At 38.7% G+C, this 24,398-nt stretch overlaps 1 long non-coding RNA gene across 1 annotated transcript; it reads left to right on the top strand.

The window, feature by feature from the left end:
• Positions 1-11,733: 11,733 nt before the first annotated feature.
• On the top strand, positions 11,734-22,172 carry LOC116694043 (uncharacterized). Its single transcript, XR_004333060.1, has 3 exons — positions 11,734-11,744; positions 20,173-20,179; positions 22,107-22,172. It is a non-coding gene; the product is annotated as an uncharacterized LOC116694043 (long non-coding RNA).
• Positions 22,173-24,398: the final 2,226 nt, after the last annotated feature.

The following is a 24,398-nucleotide window of genomic DNA, read 5'->3' as shown; positions in this document are numbered from 1 at the left end:
TGGTGCTCCATCGCATACTTCCATCTCCACTTCAAAGTTCCTCAAGGCGAAGAAGATCTAGATGCTCCAGGATTGGCCGGCCCAGTCACCAGACATTAACATCATTGAGCATATGTGGGGTAGGATGAAAGAGGAAGCATGGAAAACCAAACCAAGATATGATGAACTCTGGGAGGCATGCAAGACTGCTTTCCTAGCTATTCCTTATGACTCATCAATACATTGTATGATCCTTGCCAAACCGCATGGATGCAGTCATTCAAGCTCATGGAAGTCATACAAGATATTATTGAATCTCATAGCGCCACTATTTAATTTGCTGAACATATTTAGTATTTGTAGTAAATTTGTTCCATTTATGTATAGGCGACAAAACTTTTGTCTTGCCAAAATTGACCTTCTGTCTTGTTTAAATAATAATCTTTTTCAGTGAAACTAATTTATTTCAGTGCATTGAACATCATTTGGGAGGTTTTAGCTTTTCATATGAGCTATTTCTTACACCAATTGATTAAGTAAAAGTCAGGTTAATAGCAGGTGTTTTCTACAAAATAGATAAGCAACAAGACTTTTGTCAGGGACTGTATTGGGTGCATTTTCACCTTGACGACTGCCCCAGTCTGGGTTAAAATGGAGTCCAGCACGGTTAACCCATTGTCTCTATCTGCCCTCTTAAACGCCGCACTCCCAATCTCTTCTGCTATTCCCAACAGCAGTCACGTGATTATGAACATATAAACAGATAAACAAACAAGCATTCCCTTCAAATCTGGACCCAATTTAGGAGGAAGCATGGACTGCAGATTTATTCCCTTCTTAGCCCAATTGCAGCCAATCATTTGTTGGCTCCTTCGAAGGTGGATGGTACATTTAAGATCTGGCAAAAAAAAAAAGGCTTAAAATGCATTGGCAATTTATTTTTGATTTATATTGATTTGCTAGTTTTCCTCAATTGACAAAAATACTTTGATTTTGTAAAGACAGATTTTTTCAGGTTTTCTACAAAATAGGCATTATATACGGAAGTTAATTCTCCAATTGTCTAATTAACCCCCAGCCAATCCTGTCGACATGTTTTTTATCTCCACATTAAGAGGCACAATTTATGTCTATAACCCTTGTATGGTATTCCGGTCAAATTGACCCATTTCAAATTTTTTCCAAGAAGAAAAATTGTCCAAGTTACATTTTTTCTACCTGAAAATCAACGTCCTTACCTTATTTCCTGTGATAAACATGTATTCCTGACTTAATTCAGAACATTATTCTGGATATGACACTTATGTTGTTTCCATAGTGGATTTTTAACATGAATTATGACCTTATGACAAAAAACGAACCCCACTTCCATTTTTAATTGTGTTCTAGTAGAGACTGATGCATTCCCTAAACATATATGTTATCTCAGCTGTTTAAAATTGAGATAAAGACAATATTTGTTAATAGATTATGAAGTAAAATGTTATTTAAGAATTGTTTTTAAAACCCCAAATAAATCACAGGTCAGTCCCTTCCACTCACATTGGATTAGGGACATTATGTCTTTTATGAATTTAGAGAAAATACATTACACTACCCAGGGATCTGAGAAAATATTTTAAAAAATCTGGCGCACATTCTTGAGATTTTTTGAGAAACCAACTACTCCCTTCTCCAATTTTATTCCATTTTTTTTTTTTTTTTTTTTTTTTTTTTTTTTTTTTTTTTAGGTTTGTACTTCGTTTCTGCTATTCATAACCTTTTCAACTTTTATGTATTATAATTTCAACTGATCTCTTGTCGGAATTTCTTGTTGTAGGTCTGTTTGTAACTGGGTGGGTTCTGGGGGGGTGTATGTTCTAGTTGACAAAAAAGAAAAAGAAAGGTGTATGGTCTATCATACAGTAATTTTCTTTTGAAAAGTTCTCATTCAATAAATAAAAAATAAAAAAACTCTGAAAGAAAGTCACTAGATTGGGTGCTAGTAGCTTTTTTGGAACCCAGCCCCACTGCAGTACAGAGGCTCGTAGGCTCTCCATTGGGAGCAAAGGTATGCACATGGAGCCGTGAACCGCAATCAGCTGTCTAGGGATGTAGCAACTCCCCTCCCCTCTGAAGTGGAAATATTTTTTGTCTATTAATTGCTTTAATTTACAATCCTGTCCAAACAAAGGCTTTTCAATACAAGTAATTGGCAGTGGAGAAAATGTTGGAATTGGAATTTGGAATATCAAAAATGAAAAAATTGTGTGAAAGTAAATTTGAACTAATTTATTATACGTTTTTCTCTTTTAATTTAATCTTAAATGTATTTTAGTAAGTTCCTCACATCGTGTCCCCCGTCACATCAGAGACATGCATTCACCCCTCATCTACCCTTGCTGTCGTTTGCTTGAATGCATTTCAACCCTTGACTTGTTCCAACATACCATTACAGATGAAGAGGAAAAAAAAGATTTCTGAAGTGAATGGTGTCAAAACTGTTTGTTTTTGCTCCATCAAGAAAAGCCTGGAAGCGCCTTTCGTGCTTACGTCTACCAGTTGACATCTTTACCACATCATGGCTCACGGGTCATTGTGAGGTTGCCTAGTGCAGATGTATCTAAATAAACCTAGGCCCTGCCTTTATCTCTCCATTACAGCTTTCAATTCCTCACCGGCATAAAAAAAGGCTTCACATCCCCCTGACGTTTCAAGCAGTTGCAATATCAGCAAAAAGAGCAGAGTAAATATACTGTGTTATTGATCAGTCACGCGTTAGCATTTTAGTAGATTAAGTGGTAAACTGTGGGGGTGTTCAGTTTTTCCATGCTGGCATTAAAGTGTCAGTCATGAATCTCTTCACAGGCTTGATCAAATGCAGTCATCATAAGACATTTCTGTAAATAAATACAATAAACTGTCAAATACAGCCACTACTCTGATATTATAACAGTTGGAGGTAGACTGATGATATTGATTTTACCGTCATGTTTTAATTAGACCAGATCCAGGTATTTAATATAAGAGGTCAACAATGCATTGGCATAGCAACTGCAACGAGCCGGTGTGAAAAATCATGCTGAATGTCCAATGACTGTAGTGTTCTGCAGTTAAGAGGCAGTTATACAGCTAGGAGGATAAATTGAGGAAATTGTAGATGTCAATGGAAGTAGACAGTCAGTCCAAAAGAGAATGGCCATTATTTGTCAAAGTGCTTACCCACATTAGGGGTGGCACTAATTGCCATAAACACAATTTCACAGTTTGCAGATACCACATTCCCACAAGGAGCCTCCACAATGTTTCCCCCATCTAAAAAATGTGATTGAAGTTGATTGATTGATGTTATTCCTCTTCTCTTATTCCTCAACCACACATAAAAAAGCAAAAAAAAAAAAAAAAAGGTTCTGAGAGCCATTAAAACATGTATTTAAATAGCACAGCAGTAGACTGTGGTTCAACAACCTGTTGTCACTCTGAACACGCAAAATATGGACGTTTGGACACTGGCTTTCAGCGTCTGATGCGACAAATGCGTGTGTGTAGTACGTACTGGGGAGAGCAGCATCTAGACGGGTTTTGGCTAGTAGTATGTAAGGGAGAAATTAGGTGGTATGTAAGAAGCAAAACACAGGACTTTCACCCAGGAGAGCGGGGTTCATGTCCCGCGTGTCTTTAACCATCCCGTTATTGCCGCGTGTCACAGAACCGTAAGCCCACCCACAAGCTTTTCCTTAACCCAACAGCGTCAAATGGACGCCAATAGTCCCGAACAAGCGTGTTTAGGTTAAGCGTGTTATATGACGCTAAAGGAGACTTTTAGCGTCAATAACAACGACAAAGGCACCTGACCAAGCGTCCGTATTTTTTGAGATGGGAGTGAGAATGTGTTGGGTTTACAAATGTCTCAGTGAATGGTGATTCTTTACAGAAACCAAATCAACTTGTGGTATGCTTTGGGTATATTAGCCAAAAAACACTATAATATTTGTTAATATTGTTAATGCAAATGGGTCAAGGACTCAATCAGCATTTCATTCTTGACTTTTGAGAATGACCGATAGAAATGTAGGAAACTTACTGACAAAAAAAAGGGGTGAACACTCATGTCTGGGAGACCATTGCAGTCTTAATTATACCTTATTTGTACTGTGTCCCTTGCCTTAAATATTACAGATACAAACAAAAACAGAGTGCTGCTTGGCACAAAGTCAAGTGAATAGTTGGAGAAAGTGAGGGGTTGCTTATTTACACAATGCTTGCTAACAAGCAAGCAGGCTACTCCCTCGCCTGCAGCCACAAGCAAGAATTGGTGGGGATGTTACGGGATTTCTTGCTTCCAGTGGGTCTTTGTCATTAGACCTCAGTTTGCTACCACAATTGTCACAATTGTTTGTTTTTTAACATGACCACAAGTTTTTCCCAACACCCAAGTGTTTTAGATGCCTAACCGTAGTTAAGGTGCCACAGCCACAATCTTTCTCTGAACCACACGGGAGTTGCCATGAACAAATAATATAAAAACATTTTAAAACAATGGCTATGGACGTTTTTAAATGTCATTGAACATTGCATGATTTAGCAGAATGTTCCAGTATCAACACTCTGTCTGGTGACAGGAAAGGGAAATACGTATGCACATGAATTCCAAATGTTCCTTAATAGGAGCTGCTAAAAATGTGAAAAAAAGAGTGCTCCTTTCACATTTTAATATGTGGGTGTTCCTGTCATGGTGTAGATCAATCTTCTGTTTTATAGAGGCATTGTAACAGATTTTTCACACCTCTTTTCTGCAGATATCCTTGGACCTGCCACGTTCATTTGCATGCTACGTAGGATGCTGTAATGACAGCTTTGAGTTATGACAGATAGTAGAGTTGGCATTCCTGGTAAAGTGACAATATTCTGCAGTTGGAGGTGTAATGTAATATCTGCAATCAGATCCCTTTGATGCATCCACAAGGCCTGTAGCCACTGAGACAGGAGGAAGAGCACCTTAAAAATGAATGAACTTGAAAATGAGAAGGTTAACATGATTTATGCTGAAACATAACGGGGGGGGAAAACTCATTGAAATGATGAGGAGCGCCCTTGGAATTCATTTGTTCAGAACAACGTTCGGCAGGGTGGAATGCCATTCATTTTCATCATTCATCATCGTTCGTCTATTTTCTTCCTATCTCTGAATGACAGGAGAGCCACCACTATTTGTATGCTCATAATTTGACTTGATAATCTGACACACACATAGCAATAATCTGTCAAACAGATTCTCAGGACGTCTTTTGACAGTATCTTGGTTGAGGTACCATACCTTCAGCTGGAGAGCCACTGCTGAAGGGATATGTCTTTGACCACTGGTAATTTCGAAAAGGGCAATTTCAATATCTTATCAACATGACATGTCAGCCAGAACATGTGAAAATGCAGACAACTGAGTTTAGTTTGCATGTTTTAGCATGCATTGCCTTCAGTTAATACTTGCAAATTCAGAAAATACAATTAATTGGATTATTTGCCTATAGTCACCCAGGAAAGATTTGCTGAACAAGCATGCACTTTTGGAACATTGCCTTGTTCCACGCTCATACATTTATACATATTCCCTCATGAGAGACGACCTGTACAACCACAGGCTTTTACCCTTCACGGAGCATTGGTTCAGAGCAACAGTCAGTGCTTTGGTTTAAAAAAGGTACCTTGTACCCAAGTATTCATTAGTGCCTGAAGCCTGCACAGCATCTCAAACTACAATGACATTTGGTTAGTAGGCTCAGGATGTAGTCATCAGTCTACGTTTCAGTTTAGAGATGTATTCATTCAATACATTATCATATACTGCAACTTCTTTTTTTCCCCTTCCCTTCTATAAAAACACATCCTTGAACAATAACTATAGTTTGCTTCAATCCAAAGACCACTCATTGAGATTTCTACTACTCTTGAATGGCAGAGAAGCCAACAAAATAGTTAAAAAAGTAAACCTTCTTAATGTAACTAGAAGGTTTTAACAATCATTGGAAGGAAAAAAAAAAATCACTGTTGGGTGTTCGGACATACAGACACCAATTATAGAGGGATTGCTATTTGTTTGCAAAATTTATAAAAGGACCATGTAAATAATAAAAGAGAAGACATGTTACACAGACACAAATGTTCAAAATGGTAAGCTTGTTTCCTGATGTGTGGGTGAACTGAAGAAACATGAATGCACTTTAGACCACTTTTACCTTAAATGCCTACATGACACAAAGGCCTGTGTGTCAGTATGCATCTGAATGTTTGACAAACATTTCTTTGACTTTGCATCTGAACAGTAGCCTTGTAATTAGTCCCAAGTGCTAAAGCCCATGCTTCATCTGGCAATCAGTGAATGCAAGCCAGTTCTTGCATTGCATGCTCTTTAGGCCCATTGGCAAGTTGTCGTTCTCTCAAATTATCCAATTAATTAACCTGTCAATCACACATCACGTACATTGCCCAAGGAGGCACTGAATAGAAAATCCAGGGTTACAGCAGGCTTCTCTAGATAGCAATCAAATCCAGATTAAGGTAGCTTTAACTAGTTTAAGTGGGATGCTTTACCCGAACAACACAGTGGTAGCCTGTGTGTGCCAGCTGGGCAGAGAGGAACAGGCAACCCAGTCTGTAATCCTCCTACCAATCCATTGCTATATGAGCAAGTGCAGTGAATTAGCCGGGCTTGGCTGGATATGCATATTTAGTGCCAGTCACTACATCAACAAGTGCTTCTTTGTTGACATCTGCACTTAATCCTCCAGCCTTGTTTATTATAAACAAAGTGGTTTTTGATTGTAACTGCTTCTAAAGGCACAGACACGGAAAATAAAATAACTAGCGAGAGAGAAAGGATTATAAAAAAAGAGATCTGGCAAGAGTAAAATACATTGTTTGATGAATTATTTGTATTATTTGAATTTTTGTTGAATAATACATTGCGTTGTTTTCTACGTTATCAGCGCCAGCATTCTTTTTGTATATTACAAAGAATCTGAGTGACAAGAAGCGAGCTGTGAAACTTTAACAGACTTCGATGGTTACAGTTCTGCTGACTTCCCTATTGCTCTGAAGTCATCTTATCACTTATTTACTTCCTTAGATATTTTTCCCTGAGCTGAGAGCCCATTTTCCTTGCACTCAATACGTCTTTTCCAGTTTTAGCATTGCAATGCCACTGGCACGTGGTATGGCTTAGGATACATACAGTTGGCTCAATAACAGAGAAATGGGACAATAAAGATGCAGTCTCTGGGTTTACTGTCAATGCATTTGGTACAGAGAATGTGTGACATAATTATGTTGACGCATTAGATAACAGATCAGGGTGATAATGTGTATCCTCTTTCTGCCGTAGTTTTGTTGCGACGCTAAATTAAAGATTTGTCTTGCCTTGTCATGTATTCAGGCTAAACCAAGTTCATCAAGTTAAGGATATACAAGGAGCTAACCATATTATGTAGTATAATTATATTAAAAATATATTTTAATATATATTTTACATGGTTTTAAAGAGTATTCATAGGTAAAGAAAATACTGACATTATTGCAATTAAAGGGTGGCGTCTAAAAAATGAGATGTCTTTTTTGAGATTACAGAGATTTCGGTTTTTGAAAACATGGACAAACGTGTGTGCATTCATTAACAAAACTTTTTACACTTACATTTTACAAATTTGTAGCTCAGAATCCCAAAGCAAGAATGACCATGATAATGGCACACTAGGTAAGGGTGTTCTACTAAAAGTGTATATCACTTCCCTCTTTAGTCGAGAAATGGTAGCTTTCATTTTTTACAGAGCAAGGAAAAATGTATTCCAATACAGCACAAATAGAAAAGAAATATAGTTCTATAGTATCCCAGACGTACAGTATGTGGCACTACGGTATGGAAACTTGCATGTTTATCCAACAATTACTTCGCTCCAACTTAAACTTCACCAATAAAGGCCCGCCACAGGTCTTTCAGTCTTACTTACTGGGGCGGCTGTGGCTCAGTGGTAGAGCGGTTGCCTGCCAATCGGAGGGTTGGTGGTTTGATCCCCGCCCCTGCAGTCATTGTCGAAGTGTCCTTGGGCAAGACACTGAACCCCAAGTTGCCCCCGGTGCTGCGCATCGGAGCGTGAATGTGTGCTCTGATGAGCAGGTGGCACCTTGTACGGCAGCCCCGGCCACAGTGTATGAATGTGTGTGAATGGTGAATGTTTCCTGTAGATGTAAAAGCGCTTTGAGCAGTTGTTAAGACTGGAAAAGCGCTATATAAATACAGCACATTTACATTTACTTCAAAAGTAATACACAGCTTAGTGTAGCATTATAACCAACATGAGCAATTTTTGAGTAATAGCGGGACGGGGAAGATTAAAAAAAATAAAAACTTGCCAAAACACGTATGTGATTCTTATGGCTAAGCTACAATACTTATGGCTATGGCTAAGGTACAATACAATACTACACAACCAGCAGACAGCACAACATGAGCAACCCGTTCAAGTTTACATCAACCATATGAAAGTGTTTAGACACATACCAAACGGTCTACGTGAGGACCATGAAACAAAAAGTATTAACTAAACTAAGGTCAGTGTTGATTTTCGTTGGGTTTTGTACTATGTGCAAGTCATTTAATTAAATGTTATTTAAAAAAAATGTAGCTTAATGAAGACTTACCCACTAAAATGAGGATTTCTTTGAATATATCTATCAGCCCAAATCTGGTTGTCACACAAATGGCAATATTAAATACAGCTTCAACTTAAACACACAGACCTTGGCACCTGTACCATATACCTCAAATCGCCAACACAGATCAATGTCTTCTGGTTATCACGGTCAGCTCCAAAAATGCGTGAGGATGAACATGAAATAGAGCCTGTCTTGCAGATTTGCAAGCCCCCGAGTGCGGACGGGTGACTGTATGAACCTCCTTACATGTGACTGAATTATGACCAGGGTCACATTTGGCTGGTTGCACAGGCCATGTACAGTTTACGCTGTTCCCCTGGGACTGGCTAAGCATAAACTCTGCTATGCTGCATTTGCCAGCAGGGTTAAGCATATGGAACACTGACTGGTGGTGATGATGTTCTTAAAGCCTCATGCTTGAGCTCTCGTCCTGAAAGATAGTCAAGTGTGACCCCATATGGACAATATAAGATGAATGCATGACTTCGATTGACATGTGTTCAGGGACGGTTGTTCTAATGTGGTTTAAAAAAAACAAACACAGATGTGCATCAGTGACGGGAGTGTGTGAGATATGGCTGACCTCTATTGGAAGTCATGTGGATGTATGTACTTTCAAAGCAGATTTATTTGACCTCTAACCTTCATATGTGATTTATGTTAGGGACTTTACTTATCATACTGCCTTCGCAAAGTCATGCGTTTTTTTATGTGTGGGCATTTGTCAGTGGTAGTGATTTGCACATGATGTGCATGATACCTTTGCTTCCAGTAATCCCCAATCCCAAATTCAGTGTTATTTCTGTTGAATCTCCATCTCCCAAGTGCATTAAGCTAACCTGTGAAACAAACATGGCCTCATCTCCAGAGAAATAGATACACAAAAATGTTTAGTGTCAGTTCAAGGAAAGCAAATCCACAAAAGCATAGACTCCAAATAATTTTTTTCCAAGTAGAACCAGCTAAAACAAGGCAAGATTTGATATGCATTACTTTCAGTTTTGCCGGTGAAGACTTTTACTTTCTATCATAATCCTTGATGCATTACACAGGGATCCATTTAATTCAGTGTCATAACAGATTGAGAGGTGTTGAAAGATTATCAATTCCTAGACAAAAAAGTCACAAAGACAGAAAACAACTTCAGCTTGTATGAGCATTGCCATGTATTTACTACTAGAAACGCTTTTCTTGATGGGCCTAGTCCTATTTGTAACGACTGTTTCAGAGTAGAACAGCTTTAGCTTTTAGGTCATTAGATTAAGCATTCAAGTGACATTAGTTAACTTCTCAGAAATTTTAAATTATGCATATTAGCCAGAGGCGGAGCTTATGTGAGTAACAAGGTCAAACATTTTGACTGCAACCTAGTCTCAATGGGAGTTTGAATATTGACTTATGCCTGGCCCCCTTTGGGGGGTATAGGCCGTCGACAAAGGACCTCCAGAGAACTCTTGGGAGGTTGAATAGCTAGGCAATTTTTACAAATTTATTCACTTCATTCCCGTATAAAAAGAAAATGTTAATATAATGTGATATTGTCTTATTGAGCAAATAATTGATGATCTTTGCTCTGTCACACAAGTGGACATGTGTGACATTGTATCATTCAGTGTTGAGAAGCCAGCTGAGGTGGTTTAGACATCAGTTACGGCCATCCTCTGGCTCCCTACGCTTGGAGGTATTCAGTGTGCAGCCAGTTGGGAAAAGACACTGGAGAAATACCAGGAAACACTGGCCTGGGAGGACTTGCAGCCCAGGACGAAAATTCTACACATTCCAATACAAAATTCTCTAAAAAGGGGTTTCAAGGCCATGGTGGCCCAGTAGTAGATACCATTGTCACAACACACCCTAAGAGCAACCACATTCTGGGTTCAGAAGTTGGTGCTGTTTTTTTTCTGTGTGTATTTGTTAATGTGATTCTCCTCCACAAATTATAGAAATAAACAGACATCTGTGATATCTCTGAGGTTTGTCAAGGGACATTTCTATGCCTGGACTTGAGTTTACTACTCACCACCATATTTACTGCTAGTTACTAGTGCCCACCATCTTTGTAAGCCAACTTGTCCAGGGTATATTGCAACATTTAGATGGATGGATGAATAACTAAATGGATGGATAAATAAAACTGTGCCAAGTATATTATGATATAGATGTAAGCATCAAACCCATCTTCTGTATCTAGTCCTAGTGATTAGATGCAATTATGTTCAACGCGGCATTAAAATATTTAAAAAGCAGGCTACAATATGACAAGTGTCTGCTATGCAAACTTTTAAAGTGAGATAAATGGCTCAAACTGGCATTTGCAGTTTTTAAACTAGCAATAAAAAGTGAATTGCCTTTAATGCCATCATTATTCATTTAGCTTGTACATTGAGCAATTCACTCCTGTTCCAGGTGGGATTCTTATTATGCAGACACCAGCTGACAAAATGTAATCTGTTTTTACTACTATTGGGCAGATGCTTCTTGTCTACTGGAAGGATACAGCCCAAATTTGAATTGATCTTGACTTTTTTTATTTACTCACTTTAGAACTGCTCTTCCAACGCAGTCTCTGGAGAAGCGGAACCTAAACCAACATGAGCACCAATCCTAAGCATTTATTTGTGCTTTTTCTGTGAACAAGCTAAATGGTTGTCATGAATGTCATGCAGTTAGGTATTTTTGAAGCTCAGTCTATGACAATTTGTTAAAGTGGCAACTATGACAGTGAGAATTTAGAGCACTAACAGCATTGTCACAACAATGACACAAAAGTGCTTGGTGATGCACTTAAGTAAAAACATTAAGCAAAAAAGCTGTAGCCTATATAGTTTACACTGGTCATGGAATCTTACAGAATTTCTCTCCTAAATATCTCATAATTCACCAAGTGCTGTTGAACCATTAACAAGTTAGAGATGTTAGTCAGTGCTGATTTCTGGGATGTTACTTCCCAGTTTGACCTGGTTTTTAAGTAGTCTTGAGAGGCCTGTTTTAGTTGCCAGAAAAAGACAAACCATGTTAATGGACTGATTTCTTTGAACTATTGGCTGCTGGGAAGCCTTCACCGCGAGATTGGTTTGGTAGTTCCGTTTCTCTCTCAAATCCCACAAAACAAAAAAGAGAAATCAATGGACTTTCTTTGGCAGCTTGGAGAGAGGTGCTTAGCTTCAGTGTTTGCCTGAGGTGAACATCCCAGAGTGTATTATGGTGTTACTCCATTGCCCTGTTCACATCCGCAAGCTGTTCTAAACCCATTTGAAGTGAAGCACACAGGGTTTTAACAACTATCAGCACTAGTGTGAATAGCCTCCTAGGGCTCTCTCACTCTATTCGGCCGTTGCAATGGCTTCTCTTCTCACTTGAGCATCTATATATTCCAGGGTTAGTGTTTTAGGGGGGGTGTACGTTAAGGAAAGGTATGTCATGTAGCACTACACATTGAAGCACCATTTAAAGTTTACAGTTTATTCTTTTATCATGAATTCTGTCATATCCGTTGTCTAATTCGACTTGTCATTTTGGATTTGATTGATCATTGTGGAAAAATTACTACACAGATGATGTTAGGCAGTTTTTTTCTATTTCCTTTTATTATTTAATCTCACAACTGGCAGAGTCTTCAAACTTTCATTGTTGCTCCAGGTTGAACTGAGATTCAAACACTCTTACTCTGTGTGATTGAGGAGCCTCATAAACTGCACACATCTTGGATACATCCATTTGGTCCTTTGGAAACATTCACTTCTTCTGGAGGTTGGTGGAGGGTGTAATTCACTTTACAACATCAAATAATCACCGCTTGGGATTCTTGTCTCCTGGCTAACTTGTCGGGCATGAGTTTATGGCTTTTAAAAGCAGAGGTGAGCTGCAAGGAGGAGAGCTGTGGCCTGAAGGTGATGAGGCCCAAAGTAAAGCTTTGCCTCCAGGTCATTGAGCAATAATGAGTGTTATCAAGAAAAGTGCCAGAAGACCCTAAGCAGGACCGGACATTCTTTACTGGAGACAGGTCTAAGACTAGGAAAAGACTAATATGGCAGGATTGTGATTAAGTAGACCTTTGATTTCATAAGCTTTGGCACCAAGAGGCCAGTCAGTATTGACATAGACACCAGTTGTAAAAACTGAGCACTTCACTTATTATTGTATTATTATAGGTCTGATCTCCATTGGGAAATTGTGTCTGTTTCTTCTACAGACAGATGTTGGAATGCTAGTTATTTTTGAAAAGCATCAGTATGGCATAATATAGCATAGCATAACATTTTGATTCTCGTCATACATTCATTTTATAGCATTAGTTTGTCAGCAGACTGGCCAAAACCAGATCAAATGTCATCATGAGGCCGATTTACTATAACATGCTATCAAAAGCCTTCAACTATTTCCTTGCCCCGATCCGTTTTTCCCTATGTCACTCAAAGTAATTTCTTCCCATTTGTCAACCTCCACTTTTGCTGGAAGGTAGCAGTGCTGAGCCGCAACGTCTCTAAATGCTGTCTATGAATCATCACCTTAACAAGAGGGTATAGTTTCCTTTGAAATTCAAATTGATGACATAAATTACAATGTTGTGTTCTGTCTTAGGTTGTATAATCAATCTTTAATCTATCCACTTCTTATGTTCAAAAGCAGAAGATGGGGGGAGACCAGGAAAGAGATAGAGCCAACACCTGGATCTCCCAAAATCTGTGCAAGGCTTCAGTCTGCTGGTTAAAAAAAAATGAATTTGGCCAAATCATTAAATTTAATTACTCTTTTATAATTTGAATTACAAATTGTCTTCTTAATTCATTCTTTCCGGACCTGCAATACACAGGTTGTGTACATGTTATGGAGTCCATAATCATTTAAAAAGTTTTTTAATTGGTCATCTTAACACACTGGCAGTTTTAAATGGATTTAACAAGACTAAGACTCTACAGCCACACTATCAGCACTGTGAAGCTGATGTTAGGCACAGTATTAGACTAATATTCTGTATGCTAACCTAATTACAATGCTAACAGGCTGATGCCATGTTCACCATCTTAGTTTAACGTATGAGCATGCTACCATTTGCTAATTAGCACTTAACGTAAAGCTGAGGCTGATGGGAATGTCATTAGTTTGTAGGTAATTAGTCATAAACAAAAGTATCAGAACTGTTGAAATTTTGAACTGATGATGGTGCTAGAAAGAACCAATAAAACACCAATGTTATTACAATTCATCATGAGGGAGACATAAATGTCTGCTCAAATTGCATACCAATCCATCCAATAGTTATCAAAAGACAATTCACCCAGAACCAGAAATGTCAACCACATGATGGCGAAGAAGGAAACCCTTGTGTATGGAGCAATTGTCTTCGTCAGAAGAATGCAGGTAGCAGGGTTACATTGTCACCCAGAAATCAAGCCATGTAACTTACCATAACAGCACACACACCAGTTGCCTCATCTTTGGTGCTTTATATCTAAGGTTACCACAAGGACAAGTAAGGAAAAATATCTTGGTAAGTCAGACTTTCTTGGTTGATTAGGAGCTCATGAATTGACACCGACTTCTTTATTGTTGACTGTGGATGTTGTCTTAATAAAACAAGTGCATTTACTTTAGTGTTGCTTTAAATTGTTTCCCGGCAGTTTAAGGTTTTAGTTTAATAGGAAAAGCATAGCTGCCACTGAAACAGTTTGTGATCTTTGATAAACTATACCTAATCTCACAGGAATTGAGCAGACTGCTGTTTTTTATCAAGAAAAAAACACAGCCATGGCACTAAAGCTTAGATCTCTTTCTTTAAACATATTTGCACTGCACACACACAACCGCTTTAGACTTTCCCTCACTGTCACCTTGTTTTAAATTGGAGCAGGTGCTGTGTGTGTTAGCTTAACATACAGCTGCTGGTCTGTTAGACACATACATTTCGAGGAGATCCACTGATGTGATGCTCATTATGATTCACTCAGCAGAACGTGGCCACTACCTGTACAAAGTGACGTGGTTATTACACTAGAAAATTGATGGCAATAAACACCAAAACTCAGGTCCGAAATATTACCACTGATATACAACAAGGCTAATAAAAACAATAACTTCCACCAAAAGGTAGACAAAAACTAGAAACCATATTTTGGTGGGTTCAATTTTATTTTATTTAAAATGTTAATTATGATTACCACCAAGTTAACATGATGTGTTTTCACATTGGAAAGGTTAATTAGGTTGTTCTGTGTGTTATTGGAGCATAAGCCTCCAGTCTTCTGCTTTCTTCCTTTCTTCCAGCCAACAGCAATCTACCCTGAATATTTGCAGGTTTACCAGTCTCTACACACGTGCATTGTGGTGATAACAATGGCCTGATAGTCTGCTACTTCAACCGGCATGTACCATGTCTGCCACATTATCAATCAACGACCGCAGCTCTTCCCTTTAATTTGGATTGAAGTAATGAGCAGTCAGCTAAGTTTTATAATACACGTCTGACAGTCAGTATTCATTATCCAACTAAAGCTTGCAGCACCATTTAGCTCTTCCACAGCTGATGGACCAAACACTGGCGCAGCATTCACAGCATGACAAAGAGTAGAGGGATTCTGTCATGACTGTTTAAGATATCCATTAATTTTAATTTATTTTTTCTATTATGTTTTAGCCTCAAGCTGATGCACAGAATACCTGAGTCATTGATCTGGTGGAGTGCATTCAGTTGATTTTGATGGTTGCCTTAAACTATGCAACTTCTTAAAGTCGAGGACTTGCTATGTTGCTTGTTTGACACAAATTTGGCATTTGTGATAAGCACAATACAGTTGTTTTTGTCAAAATTCAATAGACACATTTTCCAAGGGATTACTACATTGCAGCACATTGTATAATAATTAAATCTGAATCTCCATATTCCTGCCATAGAAGCAGGCTGATGTGATAGATTAGTTGTCTCACACCTGGTGGCCTGCATTCTCATTCAAAATGATTAACAGCTGCCGCGCAACACAGGAAACCTGAGTAACACTTGACTTGCAGATGAGCTGCTTGACAGTGTTTGTTCTGTTCTCATTGGAGAGGCAACAAGATCAAGATGTGACTCAAGGGACAGGAAACAGGATGGTCTTCACTTCCTGCTAAGAGAAAATGGGAAATAATTGATCGACCATATGATGGCAAAGCAAAGCACCTTAAATGTTAAAGAAGCGCTACTCTTGGGGAGCTTATGCTTGTGTTGAAGCTTTTTCAACTGTTGGGGGCACGACTAATCATTTACCCCTGCCCCTAACAAGCATAGAGAGGACACTGTGGCAGCAACATATGCCCATTCAGATGGCTTTATTTTTTCATCATTGTACTATTGCAAAAGGTTTAAGCTTTTTTTTTAATAATGTAATAATCCCTTAGAAATAGATCTATTGAATTTTGACAAAAAAAATCAAAATCAATTTAACGCATTGCACCAGCTCAAAAATGCAGTTACTTTGTGCATTGTCTTGGGGCAACAAAGATAACTAAAACAAATTACAATATAATTGATATCCATAACAGTCATAACAGAATCCCTCCATTCTTTCTAATGCTATGAATAATGTGCCAGTGATGTTAAGCAAGGCCTTACGCTGTGCTGTAACCACTTTTAGCAGGTAAGCAATCACACTGAAGTGACAGAGAGAACAGCCTAAATATCTGTAGGTGACTTCCCCCCTGCACTGGAGAGACTAAGCTGTAAACCTTGCTAGCCTCTGCCTCCTCTTGCAAGCTGCCAGCCACTGTGCCAACCAGGGGCTCTCCTCTGATGCAGAAAATTAAGCAAATACAACTAACTACAAGAGGAGCCCAAGAGTGTCACATCTGCTAATTATAGCAATGGCATCTACTTAAATGGGTACACCCGTAAGCTGAAGCTAAAGACACACACAAGCACACCTCCTCCAAACTCAGTTAATCAAGGCATAATCAGTAATCAAGACAGTAAAAGTGCTTCCTGTCTTCAGGTGGTAAAGTCTTTTTTGTAACATATGTAACAGACCAATTTGTGTAACATGGAGCCAGCTTATAACAATAAAATTATATCCTGAGATGGCCAACTTTTGAAAAGGCCATATTGCTGGATGTCATTGCATAGTAAATTTACCAGCAATTCACCAGTAAAAGGCCAACAAGTATGTTTTTTTTTGTTTTTTAATTCAACTGATTTACTAATCGTGCCTCCATTTTCATTGACAGCAGCTCTAATCTCATTCTGTGCATTAGCATGGCGATGCAATAAATACAGCTGTTGTTCCCTTGACCCAAACCAAACTATTTGCATGTCAGTGGAAAAACATATCGTTCCTTTTTTTGAATGAAATATATAAATATATCAAATAGTATCAGTCAGTGACTAAAGGATTTGTATATTCAGTTACTGCTGTCTCTCTTCCAAACATGTTCCATTGTAACATAAAATGTATTTAGAAAAAACAATTAAACATTTACATTTTTGCATAGCTCTGAAACTTGAAATGCAAAAGCTGTGTTACAATACTTTACAACTCTTTGTTTTTTTTGGTCACATATTTGCTGCCTCAGCAGCCCTTGTAAGTCACTGTAAGTCCCCTTTTAAGCATTCATAAGCAATATATAAACATTTGATACATTTATAACACTATCAGGTAGTCATATGAAAAGTCATTATTGACAAATACTGTACATTACTATATACTAATTAAATAAAAAAAATCCTTATAGTTGCAGTTATAAACCATCTATGACATGTTTGTATAGTGCTTATAAATGCTAAAGAGGGGCACCCAAAGTTTTACCCTCAGACTGATTAAACATTACCTTAAGAGCTTTAAATACATTTGCAAGCACCAAATAACATTTTTTTTTTATTACTAATCATTCAAGAGATGTGTCTCATGTAGTGGACTGCAACAAAATCTTTAAATGATAGTTGGAACACTGGACTTGTGTTTTCCTTTTCTGATTCAGTCCATTTCTCTGGAGAGTTGGCCTCACTCCTGAACCTTGTTGAGTTGTTTGCCCATGCTGCTCTGCTGCAGCAAGGACACAGTGACGTAGGCAGGTCATATGGTTATTATCACACCTTGAGCATGTAACCAGCATCCATGGCTGAACCTATGCTAACTATAGCTTAACATCAAGTTCTCGTCATACATAAGAACAAATGCAGCTGTGATGAGTTGAAGGTTTCCATATAGATCTGTCCTCACAAGCCTTTTCGAGTTAATTGAACCACTGGGCAGAGAGAACAGTGATTCTTTTCTGCTGATGGCTGGTGTCAAGAAGACAAGGTTGTTGACATGGTAGACTATAGAAAAAGACTGCTGTGTGTGCGTGTGTGCATGCGTGCACGGACGCGCCTTTCTGCTGCCAGAGGATGACAAAAGTGGTCAGTGCCAACAACAAGCCTGACATTTACTAGGCCATTTAAGTGTGTTGTTTTCGTCAATCAAAAACGCTGTGAGATAAAAAGCGAGTGACCCGCTGGAGTTTTAATGTACAACTGGCTGAGAGAGATCACGTTTGGCGAATAATAAACAGCTATTATTCCATGATTTCTGAACTGCATTTCTCTTCATCATATATGCAGTATAAAGAAGCATTCCCCCCCAAACAAATATTGTTTCCCACAGTTTTGGAGACTATGGGGGGGGGTGGAACGCCAACCCTCACACAAAATTCATGAGAGCATAGACTTTAGTCATCAAATAAATCAAGCACAAGTGGTTACCTGTTGAACTGGTTTATTTTCTATCTATTACAGGTTAGGACAGGTTACTAATCAATTCAACAATAGTATATTCTATTCTAACTCTTTCTACATCCCTGTTGACAAACTTTGCACGCCGAATTTGGACATTTAATGTTCCTGAACAGCTGTAATGCCCTCTTGTAGTTAATTTTCTCTTGGCTCGACCAATTGATGGAGACCCTCGGGCAGGAACCAGCTGCTCTCTTTGCAGCCTGTTAAGGTCTGATTTGACCTATGAAGTAAGGTAAATACAGTAAGCTAAAAATAAATGGTACATCTGGAGCACACTGTTAGTGCTCTTATTTTTTTTTAAGAAGAGTATGTAGTTTGTTATGTAACGTCGAATGCAATGGAGGAAAGCCAAACATTGTTCATCTATTACCCACACTGAAATAACACAAACACCAGTTGAAAATTGACATAGCTTCCATTTAAATGTTAGATGATGAGATAACGTTAGCTAAACTTATATATACTACATTAAATATGAGCTATGTACTGTATGTCAATGTATACATCGTTCTTAATGACCCGACAAATGTCATTACATTCTAGTACCAACTTAAGCATAATTTCTCCCCCCACGTTACTCTCCCCTCCTGGCTGTACATAAAATAAGGTGATATATTTGAGGGTTAGGTTGTTCATCACTTGAGCTCTTAGAAAATGTAAATATTATAATAACTGTCCATTACAAAACAAAAATTCATTAATAGAGATGAAAATGTCCAGTAACGCGAGGGGACATGTGTAAATACACATGTGCAACAACTGTGATAAAACTTATGATGTCATAACATCCTGAGCTGGCCCAACATATTTTTCTCATAGTTGAACATGTCCATCAGATGAAATGATGAAGTCAATGAAAATGTGTTTAGTATATAGGCAAGGTTACTACCCTCAAATGGCATAATTTGCTAAGAGTGCTGCTGATTCAATCACAAGTACGGAGCAAGGGCACTTTGTTGACTCATATTCTATGTTATGGGGGGGATTTTATTATGCCTAGATGTCGGGGGTTTTATATTTTCTATGTTAATCCTTAAGAAGCTGCAGCATTATCCATTGCCTTCACATGAGAATCTTTCAGGAACCTGACTTAGTTGCACAAGTCTCGACAGTGACTGGGAAAACATTGATATGATTCATGATACTGCCTAATCCCACATCCATCATCCATCGAGTAAAATGCGAAAGCAACATAAATGCACCCACACTCCCATGGATCATTTGTGAACAGTTTGTCATCCACATAATTCAGGCTTCAGGTACAGAACCCTGCAGAGATTTGAGGATGAGCATAACTAAACGTGAAAGCTGTCAGCACTATCATGACTTTTGAATGGTCTCTATCCTTTGTTTGTCTGAGTACAGTTTAGTCATTATGCCTCAATGTATTTATTCAAGGACAAAGAGTAAACTATAGGAAATGGGCTTTTCAAGTGGGTCTAATAAACTTTGACCGAAGAAACAGCAATGAAGTGAATTCAAAACTAGAGACGCACATCTCAAATGTATCTAAGTACTTGTTACATGTTTGCAAAATATTCATAATTTGTCATGCTGTACACACGGTGAGCTTAAATTGTCTTTCCTCCTGAAAACAAATACTACTTCCAGACTGCCAGAGTTGGCTGCCTTGGTGGTGGCATGTTATATTTTATTGAAGTAGTCAAAGGCATTCGAAAGAAAAACAAAAACTTGTCATCTGAGGGGAGATTCCAGCAATCTGACCTGCCATTCGAGGAGACAGGGAAATGTCTGCAGTATATGAGACGTCAGGTAGAGTCTTGGTTCTGTTTGCACCGAAAGCTCACGTCGAGGTGAAGTCTGACTACTCTCTGAACCTTTGAACTTCCCTGACAGCTTGTGTGATATAAAATGCTACCCCCCCCCAAAAAAAAATAAATAAATAAATACTTTAGTCATGCTTCACAAAGCGTCCGGCTTCTGATGGAGACCTTGTTCCTTTCCGCTATGTGACAGCGGGATGGTGAGATCTGCTGTTTATATGTCTCAGATATGGGCGGCTTTCCTCTTTGAATTCTGCCAGTTCAGTATCAAGCTGACAAGAATCACACTGGGCACTGGTGTGGTTCCTGTCATTGAGAGGGGTGTGATGGGCTTCCAACCACCATGTATGTACAGTATTACTTACAATTAATAGCCAAAAATGTTTGATACTTTAAGTGCATGTGGTTATAACACATTTAAGGCTAAACTACTATTACCCTGTGATGCACAAATCTGGTGTATCTGTGCATAGCACAGATTAAAATGGAGGAACGTAATCTATATAGTTTTATATCAACAATCAGTCTCTCTGTGTGGAGCCAACTGTAAGCTTGGCTCAAGCAGACCGGACACACTCCATCAAGTGGTACAGCTTCTCTCCACTCCCCCTATGCTTCCACTCCTCTCCTGCTAATGATTACCATCGTAAATCACACTACACTGTTTTCTCCCACTGCTAGTAGTTAGGAAAGCAGCTCCTCCATAACCTTACACACTAAGCAGTAACGGGGGGCTGCTTATGTATTGGAAATTGGGTTTTTGGGTTGGTTTCTTTTTTCAGAGTGAAAATATTTAACCAGTCTAGTAATACTTAGATCCAACAATAGCTATTAGATTGGCTACTAACAACCTGCCTAAGCAAACATAATCTTAAAAATCAATGAGGTGGATCTCTGGCCAGGACAAGGACTAATTTGTTATTTATTTAAAAGTTTTAAATAAAAAAGGTGTCACATATTTGCGTCATGAAATCTTATTTCATTTCACCACACTTGTTGCTTATTAGCCAAATCAATAGTTGAAACTCTCAGCTAAACCAAGCTCACAAAACATTTGCAATTTATTTGACTGCAATGACATGACAGACCAAGTTATCATTAGGATTTAAAATCCAAAGTTTAAACTGAGGTAAAACATTGTTCATTTGGGTAATGTGTTCTTATTATGGCCATTTTAATTTCCCATAGTCATCTACCACCTTGCCAATCAGTTTTATTCAGGCCTCATTTCAAACCATCAGGTCTCTGTAATCCTCAGACATGTTTTCTGTCCCGTGGCCTTTAGTAAATGCGGCTTAGTTCTCTTTAACAAGTGCAACAAAAAAAATAGCAAAAGGAATGGCCTCATGGCTCCCATTCATCTGACATTAGTATATATGGTACGTATTGCTGACATTTATACCATGATCACAAGAGATTTACTCCAAAAAAGGGATTCTGGATTTCAACATTCACACCCATGAGGTTCCTATTGAATACGTATGGCAACAGCTGTCTGCCTGGAGGCAAAATCATGACACTGCGGATTCAAATGAGGACCTTTATGTTGTGATAGGCGTATTGCTGCACCCTTTTCTTATCCAAAACAAGTAAATTTATATCACTTGCTGCTTACACTTAAGCTATGGTTAACGTATAAACAGTAGGGACGCACCAAATCCAGATTTTTGGGGTTCCGCCAAATCCGAATAACAAATCTTACTACCATCCTCAGTCAATTAACACAGTAAATACATTAATGAAGTAAACAACGGCCTCTGAAATAGTTAAATGTAACAACTTGATATTGAATTCATACACTCTTTTTACATCGTGGAAAAACACATTGCTATTGCCAGAGGAGTGACAATTTTGTGTGGCAAATTTTCACTAACCGGTGTGTGATGAAGACATGTTTGGTGGGTGAAATTAGGAAGCTAACGTTAGCAGCAGCAGCAGGCCGATCGGTCGCTCCGCTCCCACTGTAGGAAGACTTATTTACCGAGAGAACAGCTGCGATCCAGGAAGAGGCACTGTCTGGATAAAACAAGTTGTTAGCGGTCACTGTCCTTTCTTCGCCGTACCGGAAGTTGCTGCATTTTGGCTGCTGTCTGTAGATTCCTTCATGCACAGCTTGTATTCTTTTGGATGTTTTATACGCAAATGTTTTAACAGAGGCAATGTTGTGTATTGTTTAGGGTCCTTGCCACCATGAGACAAATCGCCATTTCAAATTGACACGTAGCTCGACTTTACCTTCTTTTGACTGAAAGTATTGTCAAGCAACACTTTCTGCTCACAAGTTCCATTTTCACTTTCTCACAGCCTACTGCATTGAACGGTCCACCTGCGGACACAACTTCCTGTAATCAATGCCGGCGTCATCAAGTCGACCTGCGTAGCGCTCCTAGTTCAAGATGAGGGTTCAGTGGAATTTTTTTTTTAAACGTTCGGCAGAAACCAGACCTCGTCAAAAAGCCCAATATCTGGCCGAATCTGAACCCAAATCCTGGATTCGATGCATCCCTAATAAACAGGTTAACACGCTTCCCAGTGTACCCAATGTTTTTTATTGAAATATAAAAAATTTAAGTGGCTTCTACAGAAATGGCTTTTTCAACCACAGAGCTTCAACCTAGGTCCATCAGGTATGTGGATTCAAAATAGATTTTCTCTAGTCACAAGCATTTTAACATTATTAATATCCTTGTGGGATGGGCAAGTGTGGTGCAATGAAACAACATAGGCTAGTCCGGCTTGTTTTCATGTTCTCCATGGTGCATTTGACCTACTATTTATATGACCTACCCAGTCAGGGGTAAATAAATTCAACCCTAACCCTTCAATTAGACAGCACATCAGTCAGTGACTTGCAAGGCAAATTCTCTACTTTTCATGTTTGTGCAAACTTGTCCGTATTTGTGTTCATTTGCATTCAACAGTCAATGTGCCAACTGTACTGACATTAGCTGTAGTTAGTTAGCAACATATGCAACACACATGTGTTTATGAATGACAGCTCAGATTATGAACTGAAAACGTAACAGGAAATAGTTTAAGGATTTTCTTTCGGACCCGTCCTTTTGTTACCTTCGTACACTTATGAATTTCAACTCCTGCTGCTCTAAAAATGTTTGTGTCCACAAAGATTTACTTGCATTCACTCGCTGCATTTACTTTTCATACCTATGATGTCACCTCTAAAAACAGTCTGAGCAGTCTGAACGCAACTTTAAAACGAATGGGTAGCACCAGTCAACCCTTTCACCTCAGTGTGAAATTAACACCTAAATGGACATTTCTAACGTAATGTACTGTACACCTTTTCTCAGGCCAAACAAAAAAACTGAAAACAGATAGAATAAAGCAGATAGAATAACTCTGCTATGCTTTCCAGTTTGTTCTCACAAGCTGCAACCCATAAACAATCCAGCATGTTGGAAAATGTGTCAGTAATGGATGGCTCAGGGACGAACTGTAGGAAATATTAAAGGGTAACATCAACCCGAACCTCAGCTGTTATGACTCTTTGAGCCCTCAGTTTTAATTATTGATGTAAACATCCACTTTGACACTTTCTCTGCCAGTGATGACAACCCAGCCGCTTGCCCGACATATGAAAGAGTAATGATGCACTGGTAGTCTTCAGGTTTAGGGGATTAGACAGAAATTTGCTGTCCAAGCAGTAATGTCCATTGCTTTATTTACCTCCCCCCCCCCCCCCCCCCCCCCCACACACACTTTCAGATAAGGAACATTTTATAAAAAGTAGGAAGCTTTAAAGACAGTGGCTGAGAGATCAAAGTTACAATTACCGCTGATCCTCAAGGGAAGAGCCTGAGGCCACATTTAAATGTCTGAACCATTCATAAAAGTTCAACTGGAAACCCAACAACGAAAAGCCTCTGGGACATGTACATATTTGAATTCAGCAAACAGTCTAAAGGACATTACAAATGAAAAGTGTAGAATTTTAAATGTGTTAAACTCAATCTTTTTTAAATTATGTAGAGTACAAGAAGCTGTATTTCAGCTTGCTAACAGCCCTAGATTATGCAGGAACTGATTAATACTTTTTGAATAACACTGAGGTAGCGCCTGTCAGCCCATGTGTCACTGCTGCTCAGAGTTGAGCAAAAACTCAGAACCCTGCAAATCACATTGACCCTGATCTGACCAGATTAATTTATTTGCAATAAATAAAAATGACCAGGACTGTCTAGAGTAAT

Source organism: Etheostoma spectabile, chromosome 8, assembly GCF_008692095.1.
Source record: "Etheostoma spectabile isolate EspeVRDwgs_2016 chromosome 8, UIUC_Espe_1.0, whole genome shotgun sequence".
Taxonomy (NCBI): Eukaryota; Metazoa; Chordata; class Actinopteri; order Perciformes; family Percidae; genus Etheostoma; species Etheostoma spectabile.
Note: the sequence above shows the minus strand (reverse complement) of the source record. Positions and strands in the feature narration are given on the sequence as shown.